This window comes from Elephas maximus, chromosome 26 (assembly GCF_024166365.1).
Source record: "Elephas maximus indicus isolate mEleMax1 chromosome 26, mEleMax1 primary haplotype, whole genome shotgun sequence".
NCBI lineage: Eukaryota > Metazoa > Chordata > Mammalia > Proboscidea > Elephantidae > Elephas > Elephas maximus.
Window position 1 is genome coordinate 47,207,669 of NC_064844.1, and position 15,148 is coordinate 47,222,816.

General features: G+C 37.8%; 1 protein-coding gene and 1 pseudogene across 2 annotated transcripts in view; one reads left to right on the plus strand and one right to left on the minus strand.

Moving 5' to 3' along the window:
• TMEM108 (transmembrane protein 108) overlaps nt 1-15,148 on the minus strand; it is a 1,078,120-nt gene that overhangs the window by 761,123 nt on the left and 301,849 nt on the right. The window lies entirely within an intron of this gene.
• On the plus strand, nt 3,360-3,985 carry LOC126068048 (mitotic spindle assembly checkpoint protein MAD2A-like; annotated as a pseudogene).

A 15,148-nucleotide genomic window follows, 5' to 3' on the forward strand; every position in this document is an offset into this window, starting at 1 on the left:
AACAATACCATTTACAGTAACCTTCAAGAAGATACAATACTTAGGAATAAATCTTACCAGAGATGTAAGCCCTATACAAAGAAAACTACAAAACACTTCTGCAAGAAACCAAAAGAGACTTACATAAGTGGAAAGACATACCTTGCTCATGGATAGGAAGACTTAACATTACGAAAATGTCTATTCTATCAAAAGTGATCTCTACATTTAATGCAATTCCGATCCATATTCCAATGATATTCTTTAATGAGATTGAGAAACAAATCACCAACTTCATATGAAAGGGAAAGAAGCCTGGATAAGTAAGGCATTACTGAAAAAGAACAACAAAGTGGTAGGCCTTACTCCACCTGATTTTAGAACCTATTATACAGCCACAGTAGTCAAAACAGTCTGCTACTGGTACAACAACAGATACATGGACCAATGGAACAGAATTGACAATCCAGACATAAATCCATCCACATATGACCAGTTGATATTTGACGAAGGCCACAAAACAGTTGAATGGGGAAAAGACAGTCTTTTTAACAAATGGTGCTGGCATAATTGGAGAACCATCTGTAAAAAAATGAAACAAGACCCATACCTGACTCCATGCACAAATATGAGCTCAAAATGGATCAAGGACCTAAATAGGAAATCTAAAATCTAAACTATAAAGACCATGGAAGAAAAAATAGGGACAACGTTAGGAGCCCTAATACATGGCATAAACAGTATACAAAACATGACTAACAATAAAAAAAAAAAAAAACTAGATAACTGAGAGCTCCTATAAACCACCTATGCTCATCCAAAGACTTCACCAAAAGAGTAAAAAGAGCACCTACAGACTGGGAAAAAGGTTTTAGCTATGACATTTCTGATCAGCACCTGATCTCTAAAATCTACATGATACTGCAAAAACTCAACTATAAAAAGACAAATAAATAACCCAATTAAAAAATGGGCAATAGATATGAACAGACCCTTCACTAAAGAAGACATTCAGTAGCTAACAGATATATGAGGAAATGCTCACGATCATTAGCCATTAGAGAATTGCAAATCAAAACTACAATGAGATTTCATCTCACTCCAACAAGGCTGGCATTAATCCAAAAGCCAGAAAACAATAAATGTTGGAGAGGCTGTGGAGAGATTGGAACACTTCTACACTGCTGGTGGGAATGTAAAATGGTACAACCACTTTGGAAATCAATTTGGCGCTTCCTTATAAAGCTAGAAATAGAACTACCACACGATCCAACAATCCCACTCCTTGGAATATATCCTAGAGAAATAAGAGCCTTTACATAAGCAGATATATGTACACCCATGTTAACCGCAGCACTGTTTGTAATAGCAAAAAGATGGAAGCAACCAAGATGCCCATCAACAGATGAATGAATAAATAAATTATGGTATATTCACATAATGGAATACTATGCTTCAATCAGTGATGAATCTGTGAAACATTTCATAACATGGAGGAATCTGGAAGACATTGTGCTGAGTGAAATTAGTCAGTTTCAAAAGGACAAATATTGTATAAGACCACTATTATAAGAACATGAGAAGTAGTTTAAACAGAGGAGAAAATGTTCTTTGATGGTTATGAGGGGGAAGGGAGGGAGGGAGTAGAGGGATTTTCACTAATTAGATAGTAGATAAGAACTATTTTAGGTGAGGGGAAAGGCAACACTCAATACAGGAGAGGTCATCACAACTGGAGTAAACCAAAAGCAAAGAAGTTTCCTGAATAAACAGAACACTTTCGAAGGCCAGCGTAGCAGGGGTGGCAGTTTGGTGACCATGGTTTCAGGGGACATCTAAGTCGATTAGCATAATAAAATCTATTAAGAAAACATTCTGCATCCCACCTTTGAGAGAGGCGTCTGGGGTCTTAAATGCTAGCAAGTGGACATCTAAGAAGCATCAGTGCGTCTCAACTCACCTCAAGCAAAGGAGAATGAAGAACACCAAAGGGACAAGGTAATTATGAGCCCAAGAAACAGAAAAGTCCACATAAACCAGAGGCTACATCAGCCTGAGACCAGGAGAACTAGATGGTGCCTGGCTATAACCCATGACTGCCCTGACAGGGAACACGACAGACAACCCCTGAGGGAGCAGGAGAGCAGTGGGATGCAGACACCAAATTATCATAAAAGGACCACACTAATGGTCCGATTGAGAATAGGAGGACCCCGGAGGTCATGGTTTCCAGACCTTCTGTTAGTCCAAGACAGGAACCATTCCCAAAGCCAACTCTTGAGACAGGGATTGGACTGTGCTATGGCATAGAAAAATGATACTGGGGTAGAATGGGCTTCTTGGATCAAGTAGACACAGGAGACTATGTTGGAATTTCTTCTCTGGAGGGGAGATGAGAGAGCAGAGGGGATAAGAAGCTGGCTGAATGTACACGAAAATAGAGAATGGAGGGAGGGAGTGTACTGTCTCATTAGGGGGAGAGCAATTAGAAATATATAGCAATGTGTGTATAAGTTTTTGTACTAGAGACTGACTTGATTTGTAAACTTTCACTGAAAGCACAATGAAAATTTAAAGAAAAAAAACAACATAATACACCACATCAATAAAAAAAACATCAATAGAAGAAAGGAAAAGAACCACACGATGATCTCTATGAATGCAGAAAAAGCATTTGATAAAATACAACACCCTTTCTTAATGAAAACCATAAAGAAGATTGGAATAGAAGCAAAATTCTATTCAGGGCATATGTGAAGAGCCAATAGCCTACATTATACTTAATGGAGAAAGGCTGAGCTCTTTTTCCTTGAAATCTGGAACAAGACAAGGGTACCCACTCTCACCACTTCCATGCAATATTGTATTAGAAGTCCCAGCTGGAGTAATAAGACAAGAAAAAAAAAAAAAGATGTATCCAGATTGGAAAAGAAGAAGTAAAATTATCTCTATTTACAGACGATATGATTCTATATATAGAAAATCCCAAAAATGTCCGCAGGAAAACTTCTAGAGCTAATAGAGGAATTTAGCAAAGTTGCAGGTGGCAAAGTCAACAAACAAGAACCGGTTGGGATTCTATACACCAGCAATGAGAAATCTGAAAGGAAAATTAGGGGAAACAATTCCATTTACAATAGCACCTAAGAGAATAAATGCCTAGGAATAAATATAACCTGGGATGTGAAGAACTTATACAATGAAAACTATAAAACACTGCTAAAAGAGATTAAAGAAGACTTAAATGGAAAGACTTTTTATGTTCATGGATTGGAAGACTTAATATTGTTAAGATTTCAATAATGGGCTGCAATGTTATTTTTCAGTTGCAGGGAACTGCTGTGGCAGCCACAGTAGTCGCTGTTTACTGATGAAAGTGCATGCCTTCCTCTGTGGGCCTAGCCGTGACGCTGCAGCTCACACAGGAGCAGGGTATTACCCTCCTTGGGAGCACTGAAATTGTGGCCAAGTTCTTCTCATTTGACATTAACAGCATTTTATATCAGCATGGCACATATCCATCTGAAACATTTACTCGAGTGCAAAAATAAGGACTCACCTTACTTGTGACTACTGATCCTGGACTCATAAAATACCTAAATAATGTAGAACTAAAAGATTGGTTATACAAATGTTCAGTTCAGAAACTGGTGGTTGTCATCTCAAGTATTGAAAGTGGTGAGACCCTTGAAAGATGGCAATTTGATATTGAGAGTGACAAGACTGCAAAAGATGACCACGCACCCAGAGAAAAGTCTCGGAAAGCTATCCAAGATGAAATCTGTTCAGTGATCAGACAGATCACAGCTACAGTAAAATTTCTGTCACTGTTGGACAGTTCTTGTTCATTTGATTCACTGATTTATACAGATAAAGATTTGGTTGTACCTGAAAAATGAGGACCACAGTTCATTACCAATTCTAAGGAAGTCCATCTTTGTTCATTCACTACTACAATCCACAAGTAGATAGCATGGTGGTTGATAAAATTTCTATCAATGACTGAGGAATAAGATGAGAAAAATCATGTACTTGCGATTCTCAAATGTGTTTTCCTGAAATGAAATCAACTACGAGTTGATAACGTTTTATTTCACTGGCTAATTTTTAGACGAGGGAAACAACATTATACCCTACTGAACTGTGCGTAATCCATTTTCGTACCTGTTTAAACTTTCATGGAATTAACATCATGAATTAGAAGAGATTATGGTATTTTCCTCTCATTAACGTATTTGGCTAGATTAGCACAAAAGAATATTGCACATTGTCAAAGAGAAACTAGCAAATTTCATCAGCATCGTAATGTCAGTTCCTTTGAAGATGGAAACTGTAGTTAGAAAAACTTCTACTGTAAAGCTAAACAGCTTCCTAAATCAGACATTTTGGTCAAGTAGCTTGAGTCAGAATGTAAAAAAAAAAAAAGAGAGTGATATTTAATCGTAAATGACAGCAAAAGAAGTCTGAATATCAGAATCTTTGTATAGATTCTGAAAATAACCAAATTAATCCATAAGTAATGAAATATTGAGGTCCTTCCACCATTTATTTAGATGTATAGTTCCCATGTGGAAAAAATTTCCAATTATTTGATTTTAATTTATATAACTTGTACCCATGAGGCTATGAACGTTTCTACTGTTTAATTTCCTGTGATAGAGAACTCTTTAAAGACGTATTTTTATGTTGGATAAAATCAAGCTTTAAATGACAATGGTGAAATTAGGTTGAATTTGTATGTCAAAAAAAAAAAGATGTCGATACTACCCAAAGCAATCTATAGAATCAACACAATCCTGATCAAAATTACAACAGTCTTCTTCACAGAAATAGAAAATCCAGTCCTTCACGTTGTATGGAATGGCAAGAGGCCACGAATAGCTAACCCAATATTGAAAGAAATGGACAAAGTAGGAGGGTTCACACTTGCTGATTTTAAAACATACTATACAGATACGGTAATCAAAACAGCTTGGTACTGCCATAACAACAGACACGTACACCAACGGAATACAATTGAGAGTCCAGAAATAAGCCCACACATCTCAGGTTAACTGATTTTTGACAAAGGTGGTAAGTCCATTCCACGGGAAAGAAGAATTTTCACGTGTGGAAAAATGAAACAGCGCCCGTGCCTCACACCGTACACAAAAACTAATTCAAATGGATTAAAGGCCTAAAAGTACAAACTTGTGGTTGCTGTTGTAGGTGCACTTGAGTCAGTTCCAACACATAATGATGACCCTCTAAAAACCAAAACCAAACCTGTTGCCATTCAGTCGATTCTGACTCATATGAGATGAATAGTGACCCTACGTACAAGAAAATAAAACACTACCCAGTCCTGCACCACCCTCACAATCATTGTTATGCTTGAGCCCACTGTTGCAGCCACTGTGTCCATCAATTTTCTTGAGGGTTTTCTTTTTCACTGACCCTTTGCCAAGCATGATTTCCTTTTCCAGGGGCTAGTTTTTTTTTTTTTTTTTAGTCCCTTCTGATAACATGTCCAAAGTACACCAGATGCAGTCTCCCCATCCTTGCTTCTAAGGAGCATTCTGGCTGTACTTGGAACTTCCGAGACTGATCGGCTGGTTCCTCTTGCAGTCCATGGTATACACAATATTCTTTGTGAACATCGTAATTCAAAAGCATCAATTCTTCTTCAGTCTTCCTTATTCATTATCTAGGCTTTGCACACATATAAGGCAATTGAAAATATCATGGCTTGAGTCAGGGATACCTTAGTCCCGAAAGTGACATCTTTGCTTTTCAACACTTTCAAGAGGTCTTTTGCAGCAGATTTTCCCAAAGCAATGCATCTTATGATTTCTTGACTGCTGCTTCCATGGGCATTGATTGTGGATCCAAGTAAAATGAAATCCTTGACAACTTCAATCTTTTCTCCATTCATTATGATGTTGTTTATTGGTACAGATGCGAGGATTTTTGTTTTCTTTTACTGAATTTAGATGAAGGCTTAAAGAGTCATTAAGCAATTAATACACATATTGTTTTGTGTAATTGGTTGCCAACCCCACGAAATGTCAACGCTCCCCTCTCCTTGACTTTGGATTCCCTATTACCAGCTTTCCTGTCCCCTCCTGCCTTCTCCTTCTTGTCCCTGAGCTGATGTGCCCATTTAGATTGGTTTTGTGTTATGCGCCTGTCTAATCTTTGACTGAAGGATGAACCTCAGGAGTGACTTCAGTAGAGACTTAAAACCGTGTCCGGGGGACATACACTCAGATTTCTCCTGTCTCTGTCAAACCAATAATCCTGGTCTTTTTTTATGAGTTAGAATTTTGCTGTACATTTTTCGCCTGCTCTGTCAGAGATCCTCTTTTATGATTCCTGTCAGAGCAGCTGGTGGTGGTAGCTGGGCACCATCTAGTTATGCTGGACCCAGTCTGGTGGAGGCTATGGTAATAGTGGTCCATTAGTCCTTTGGACAAATCTTTCCCTTGTGTCTTTGGTTTTCTTCATTATACCTTGCTCCAGATGGGGTGAGACCAATGGGGCATCTCAGATGGTCACTCACAAGCTTTAAGACCCCAGACCCTACTCACCAAAGTAGAATGTAGAACGTTTTCCTTATAAACTATGTTATGCCAATTGAGCTAGATGTCCCCCAAGATCATGGTTCCCACAGCCCTCAGCCCAGTAATTCAGTCCCTCAGGGAGTTTGTATGTGTCTAGGAAGCTTCCATGACCTTGCCTTGGTCAAGCTGTGCTGACTTCCCCAGTATTGTGTACTGTCTTATCCTTCACCAAAGTTACCACTTATCTATTGTCTAGTTAGTGTTTTTCCCTACCAATCCCTCCCCTCCCAAGTAACCATCAAAGATTGTTTCTTTCTGTTTGTAAGCCCTTTCATGAGTTTTTATAATAGTGGTCTCATGCAGTATTTGCCCTTTTCTGAATGACTTATTTCACTCAGTATCAAAAAAAAACCCAGTGCCGTCCATCGAGTCGTTCAGTATAATGCCCTTCATATTTTTATTCATCCATGTCGTGAGAGGTTTCACAGATTCATCAGTGATTTTTATTGTTGCATAGTATTCCATTGTTTGCATGTACCATAGTTTGTTTATCCACTCATCTGTTGATGGGCACTTATTCTGTTTGCTATTGTGAATAATGCTGCAATGAACATGGGTGTGCATATGTCTACTCATGTGACAGCTCTCATTTCTCTTGGATATATATCTAGGAGTGGAACTGCTGGATCATATGGCATTTCTATTTCTAGCTTTTTAAGGAAGCACCATACGGTTTTCCAAAATGACTGTACCATTTTACATTTCCAAGAGCAGTGCATAAGAGTTTCAGTCTCCCCACAGCCTCTCCAACATTTGTTATTTTCTCTGTGTGTGTGTGTGTGTGCCACTAATGTCTGGAAGAGATGGTACGTCATTCTAGTTTTGACTTGCATTTCTCTAATGCTGGTGATCACAAGCATTTCCTCATGTGTCTGTAAGCTGCCTGAATATCTTCTCTGGCAAAGTGTGTGTTCATATCTTTGGCCATTTTTTAATGCATTATTTGTCTTTTTGTTGTAGAGGAGGTGGATTTGCCTATAGATTTTAGAGATTAGAACTTTGTAGGATTTGTCATAGCCAAAAAGTTTTTCCCAGTCTGTCGGTTCTGTTTTTACTCTTTTGGTGAAGTCTTTTGATGAGCATAAGTGTTTAATTTTAAGAAGATCCCAGTTATCTGGCTTATCTTCTGGTATTTGTGTGTTCTGAATTATATGGCTTGTATAGTATTTATGCTGTGTACTAGGTCCTCAGGCGTTCACCCTATCTTTTCTTCTACCATCATTATAGTTTTTGGTTTCATATTTAGGTCTTTGATCCGTTTTGAACTAGTTTTTGTGTCTGGTGTGAGGTATGGGTCCTGTTTCATTTTTTTACAGATGGACATCCAGTTTTGCTAGCACCATTTGTTAAAAAGACTGCCTGTTCCCCATTTAATGGACTTTGGGCTTTTGTCAAAGATCAGGTGACCATAGGCAGATGAATTTACATCTAGATTCCCAATTCAGTTTCTTTGGTCAATGTGTCTGTTGTTGTATGAGTATCCGGCTGTTTTGACCACCGTAGCTGTATAATAGGTTCTGAGGTCAGGTGGTGTGAGCCCTCCGACTTTATTCTTTTTCTTAAATACTGCTTTACTTACCTGTGGCTTCTTCTCTTTCCATATAAAGTTAATGATTAGTTTTTCCACTCCTTAGAGAATGCTGTTGGTATTTGGAAAGGGATTGCATTGTATTTGCAGATTGCTTTGGGTAGAATTAACATTTTCATGATGTTCAGTCTACCTATCCATGAACATGGTATGTTTTTCCGTTTCTGTAGGTGTCATTTGGTTTCTTACAGTAGTGTTTTGTAGTTTTCTTTGTGTAGTCTTTTAGATTTATTTATAGGTCTGGTTAGATTTATTTGTAAGAATTTTACTTTCTTTAGGGGCTATTATGAATGGTATTGCTTTCCTCTTTTCCTTCTCATGGCTGTCCTTATTGATGTATAGGAATCCAACTGATTTTTGTTTGTTTCTCTTGTATCCTGCTACCCTGCTGAATCATCCTATTAGTTCCAGTAATTTTCTTGGTGAGTTCTTTGGGTTCTCTATGTATAGAATCTCATCATTCACAAATAGGGACAGTTTTACTTCTTCCTTACCAATTTGGATGCCTTTTATTTCTTTTTCTTGCCTTATTGCTCTAGCTAGAACTTCAAGCACGATGTTAAATAGCAGTGGTGATAAAGGGCATCATTGTCTTGTTCTTGTTTCAGGGAGAATGTTTTCAGCCTCTCTCCATTAAGAATGATGTTGACTTCTGGTTTTGGTAGGTGCCCTTTATTATGTTGTGGAATTTCCCTTCTATGCCTATTTTATTGAGAGTTTTTATCAGGAATGAGTGTTGGACTTTATCAACTGCCTTTTCTGCATCAATAGAGATGATTATGTGATTCTTTTGTCTTATTTATATAGTGAATTATGTTGATTGATTTTCTAATGTTGAACCATCCTTGCATGCCTGGTATGAATTCCACTTGGTTGTGGTGTATTATTTTTTTTTACATGATGCTGAATTTTATTGGCTAGAATTTTGTTGAGAAGTTTTGCATCTGTATTCATGAGAGATATTGGTGTGTAATTTTCTTTTTTTGTGGTGTCTTTTTTTTTTTTTTTTTTTTTGCCTTGTTTTGGTATTAGAGTTATGTTAGCTTCATAAAATGAATTCAGAAGTTTCCCTTCCTTTTCTATGTTCTGAAATACTTTTAGGATTACTGGCGCAAGATCTTCTCTGAATGTTTGGTAGAATTGTCCAATGAAGCCATTTCCAGGGCTTTTTTGTTGTTGTTGTTGGCAGTTTTTATCATTATTATTATTACCTTTTCAATCTCTTCTCTTGTTATGGGTCTGTTCAGAATTTCATCCTCAGCTTCTGTTAGTTTAGGTAGGTAGTATGTTTCTAGAAATTTGTCCATTTCCTCTAGGTTTTCAATTTTGTCAGAGTATACTTTTTCAAAGCACTCTGTTATGATCCTTTTTATGTCATTTGGCTTTGTTGTAATGTCCCCCATTTCATTTTTTTTTTGGGTTATTTACATCCTGTCTTATTTTTCTTTTGTGGATTTTGCCAATGGCTTGTCAATTTTGTTAATCCTTTCAAAGAACTAACTTTTGGTTTTGTGGATTCTTTCTATTCTTTTTCTATTCTCTATTTCATTGATTTCTGCTCTGATCTTTATTATTTCCTTTCTTCTGGTGGCTGTGGGCTTCTTTTGCTGTTCTCTTTCTATTTCTTCAAGTTGTATAGCTAAAGTTTTGATTTTGTCCCTGTCTTCTTTTTGATGTGTGCATCTATTGCTATAAATTGACCTCTGAGCACTGCCTTTGCTGTGTCCCAAAGGTTTTGGTATGATGTGTTTTTATTCTCACTTGATTCTAGAAAGTTTTCAATTCCATCTTTTATTTCTTCTGTTACTCAGTGGTTTTTAAGCAAGGTGTTCTTCAGATTCCACTTTTTTTTCTCTTGCTCTTCCTGTTATTAATTTCTACTTTGATGGTGTTGTGATCAGAGAAGATGCTTTGTATTATCTCAATGTTTTAGATTTTGTTGAGGGTTGCTTTGTGGCCTAAGATGTGCTCTATTCTGGAGAATGTTCCGTGTGTTGGAAAAGAACGTGTACTTTGCTGCTGTTGGCTGGAGTGTTCTGTGTATGTCTATAAGGTCAAATTGGTTGATTGTGGCCTTTAGATCTTCTGTGACTTTGTTGAGCTTCTTCCTGGCTGTTCTGTCCTTTACTTAGAGTGGTGTGTTGAAGTCTCCAACTATTATTGTGGAACTGCCATTTTCTCTTTTCAGTGCTGTTGGAGTTTGTTTTATGTATTTTGTAGTGCTGTCATTGACTGCATAAATATTTATTATGGTTATGCCCTCATGGTGGGCATTATAATGTCTTTCCTTGTCTTTTATGGTGGGTTTTCTTTTAAAGTCTATCTCGTCTGAGAATAGTATCGCCACTCCTCTTTTTTGGTCGCTTTTTGTTTGTTTGTTTCCCCGTCCTTTGATTTTTAATATATTTATATATTTGTTACTAAGGTGTGTCTCTTGTACACAGCATATCGATGGGTCCTTTTTTTTTTTTTTTAATCCATTCTGTCACTGTCTGAGTGCATTTAAGCTATTTACTTTCAGTGTGTTTATTGATAGTTGTGAGTTTATTGTTGTTGTCTTGTAGTGGTTTTTTGATTATGCTGATTTTTTTCCCTCTCACTTGTTTGCTGAGTTCCTATTGTTTGTGGATTTCTTTTCTTTTCTTTTTGTAGATTTTGTGTTTACTGAGACTTTTGGTTTTTCTTCTTTATTTTGATGAGTACGTTTGTTAACTTTCTTTGTGTTTACCTTGAAATTTGCCCCATCTTTCTAACTTCAAACCACTCTTTTATTACGTGATATTGCCTTGACTGCCTTTCCAACTGAAAATTATATACCTACACCATTTATTCTCTCTTTTAATAAAGAAAAAAATTTTTTTTCTTTATTATTCTGATGTTGTTGTTATTTACAGGTTGACCTCTCTGGTTCCCTGATGTAAGTTTTTAAGGTTTGTTTTATCCTTGAGAGCTCATTTCTTATGTTGGTATCTGTCTGATACTGTCTTGTGCCCTAGAGTCAGATTATTGTCTGATGTTGTTGGTCTCTAAATGAAGGACTCCCTTTAATAATTCTTGTAAATTGGGTTTTGTTTTTATATAGTCCTTTAATTTCTGTTTATCTGAAAATATCCTAATTTCACCATCATATTTGAGTGAGAGTTCTGCAGGATTTATTGTTCTTGGCTGGCAGTTTTTTTTTTTTTTTTTCTTTCAAGGTTTATATATGTCATTGTCTTAGTTATCTGGTGCTGCTATAACAGAAATACCACAAGTGGGTGGCTTTAACAAAGGGAAATTTATTTCTTCATAGCTTCAGGGGAAGTTTTTCTCTCTCAGTTGGCCTTCTCGTCAATCTTCCCCAGGACTAGGAGCTTCTCCGCACAGGGAACTCAGGACAAAAGGATGAGCTCTGCTCCTGGCACTGCTTTCTTCGTGGTATGAGGTCCCCCTCTCTGCTCACTTCCCTTTCTTTTTATCTCTTGAGAGATTAAAGGTGGTGCAAGTCACATCCCAGGGAAACTCCTTTTACATTGAATCAGGGATGTTACCTGGGTAAGGGTGTTACAGTTCCTCCCTAATTCTCTTTAAAATAAAATTACAGTTACAAAATGGAGGACAACCACACAATACTGGGCATCATGGCCCAGCCAAATTGATACACACATTTTTTTTTGGGGGGGGGCATAATTCAATTCATGACACATGCTTTCCCATCCCCCACCCTTCTTCCCTATATGAGGTCTCTGCCACTTTCCAACAGGCCACAGTTGCTCAGCCGGAGAGACATAAGCTCACTGTTGCCAAGATTCACCATCTTGGGTCTCAGCCACCAAGGATTGCAGACAGCGAGTACAGGAAGATGACTTCACAGAGATACCAACAGTAGACAGAACACTCAGAAACTGGGGATACACACTTGCCCACCACCCATCCTTCTTCCTGCTGGAAAGCCTCCACCACTTTCCAGTGGGCCATGTCACTCAGCCAGAGAGATTTCAGCTCACTGACAACTGGATTTGCCATCTCAGACCTCAGCAGCAAAGGACTGCAGACAGAGAGTATGGGAAGGCAGCTTCATGGAGCTCCCAACAGAAGACAGAGCGCTCAGTAAAAAGGGGCACACACTTTCCCACCCCCAGCCCTTCTTCCCTCTATGCAGCCTCCACCACTTTTTTTTAATGGTTTTCAGTCCTTACAATTTTACGTTAACGTAGACACCTGCTTCTAGCAAGTATAGTCAAAGTGGCCCTGCCACCATCAATTCACAGTCTTAAAATAAAAAGGAGAAAAATAAGAAGGAATAAAAAAGAATAAATTATGAGTAGGGCTTCTAGGAACCAGAATCTTTCCCAATTGTCCCTCCCCCTGCACCCCCCACACCTCCTCCCACCATGTCCCAGTCTGATGTCCTCATGAGGAACAGAGCAGACAGAAATTTGTAATTGTCAAAAATGTAATTCAACTGCCAAACATACATAATAGGAAACTTAAGCCACAATTCTATTTGTTCTGTAATCATTCAAAAATCACCAAGTTTTTGTCAGGACAGAAAATAAAAACAAGGAAAACTACGTGAACACATACTACATTCAACGATTCTGTACACCCGAACCATTTCAGCCACAACAGGCTCATGATGAGGAGAATCGAACTCTTTCTGAGCAGGCTGGCACCTGATTGTTGACCTGATGGTCATTATTAGATCTTCTGGATTTTGTTTTGGCTCTAGGCCAGCACTGTCCAATGGAAACGTAATGTGAACCACAAATGTGAGCTACAATACGTAATTTTTAATATTCTAGTGGCCACACTGGAAACCTTGATGGTGTAGTGGTTAAGAGCTACTTCTGCCAACTAAAACGTCAGCAGTTCGAATCCACCAGATGCTCCTTGGAAACCATATGGGGTGATTCTACTCTGTCCTATAGGGTCGCTATGAGTTGAAATTGACTCAACAGCCATGGGTTTGGGTTGGGTTTAGTAACCAATTTAAAAAAGGAAAAAGGAAAAAAATAGTAAAAAGAAATATGTGAAATAAATGTTAATAATACATTTTATTTATCCCAATATATCCAAAATATTATCATGTTAACATGTAATGAATAAGTAAAAAATTATTAATTAATGAGATATACTACATTCTTTTTTTATACTAAGTCTTTGAAATCAGGTGTGCTTACACAATTCAGGCTAGCCACATTTCATGTGTTTAATAGCCAAGTGGCTAATGGGTACTGTATTAGTGCAGCTGTATACAAATAAGCCTATCCTTATTTTTATGCCTAATATATGTTCCTTTTATTGTAATTACATCCCTAAAAAAAAAAAAAAAAAATTTTTTTCTTTTTTTTTTTAGGTGGTGATTTTTTTAAATTCACACATTTTAAACAACCATTCTAAATAGAAGTTCTGGTCATAAGAGGAGGCCTAAAGGGTTGCACAAATGGTGGGATATAAACTTCATGATATTTCCAGTTTTGTCTGAAATATGTGGCTCTTCTGGGTTAAGCAACTCAACTGGGAATCATTGTTTCCTGAAAGTAGCCTTGCAGATAAGATACAAGATGCCTATTTAAATTTGAATTTCAGATAAACAATATATTTTTTTAAATGTCTGGCACATTGACTAATATTTCACACTTACACTAAAAATTTGTTTATCTGAAATTGAATTTTTTATTCTGTATTTTGCAAATAAATTCAAATACTGTGTTTTTGTTTGCTAAGTTTAGCAACCCTAGGATTTTATATGACTTAGATCCATAACCACCACCCATGGAAGCAGTAGTCAAGAAATCAAAAGACTCACTACATTGGGCAAATCTGCTACAAAAGTCCTCTTTAAAGTGTTAAAAAGCAAAGATGTCACCTGACCCAAGTCATGGTATTTTCAGTCACCTCATATGCATGTGAAAGCTGAACAATGAATAAGTAAGACTGAAGAATAATTGACGCTTTTGAATTATGGTGTTTGCAAAGAATACTGAATATACCATAGATTTTCAGAATAACGAACAAGTCTGTCTTGGAAGAAGTACAACTAGAATGCTCCTTAGAGGGGAGGATGATGAGACCTCATCTCATATACTTCGGACACGTTATCAGGAGGGACCAGTCCCTGGAGAGGGACATTATGCTTGGTAAAATAGAGGGTCATCAAAAAGAGGAAGACCCTCAATGAAATGGATTGACACTGTGGCTGTGACAATGGGCTCAAACATAGCAATGATTGTGAGGATCAATAGGACTGGACAGTGTTTTGTTCTGTTGTACATAGGGGTGCTATGAGACAGAACTGACTCGACCTGTCTTAAGCTGGGTTCTCTAGAGAAGAAAAACCAGTAAGCATATATATATATATGAAGTGAGAGATTTATATCAAGGAAATGAATCATGCAAGTTTTCAAGACTGTAATGTCCCAAGCCTGTGGGGAAGGAAAGAGGCTTCTCCAGATTCACATAGCCACAGGGGCTGACGAACCCAAGATTGGTAGGCTGGAGACCAAAACTGTTTAAGGCTGTGAAGATCAATGAATCTCAAGATTAGCAGGCAAGACCGCAGGTAATCTGCTACCTCAAGTCCCAAGAAATGATTGCAGATGAACAGTAGCCAGCTGCAGGATCTAGAACGAACAAAAGGCCCGGCAAGGACAGTAGGAAGGACTAGGTGGTGGAGGGCAGAGAGATGAAGTCTGAAGGGGTAGTGAGCTCCCACAGGCCCCACCCCTACTGGTACCACTCACAGCAAATCCCATCTTGGGGGTGATCACGTATCAAATCTCAACAGGGAAGTGATCACAACCTTATATGACTGCCAAAACACTTGAGAATCATGGCCCAGTCAAGTTGACACACAAACTTAACCATCACAGTCTATCCCTTGTCAACTTGCACCTGTGCACATCTCACCAAACTATACATAATCTCTGAATAAAGACAATTACAGAGTTACACTTGGGCTCAACATGATACAACAAACACACACACAATTGAAAAT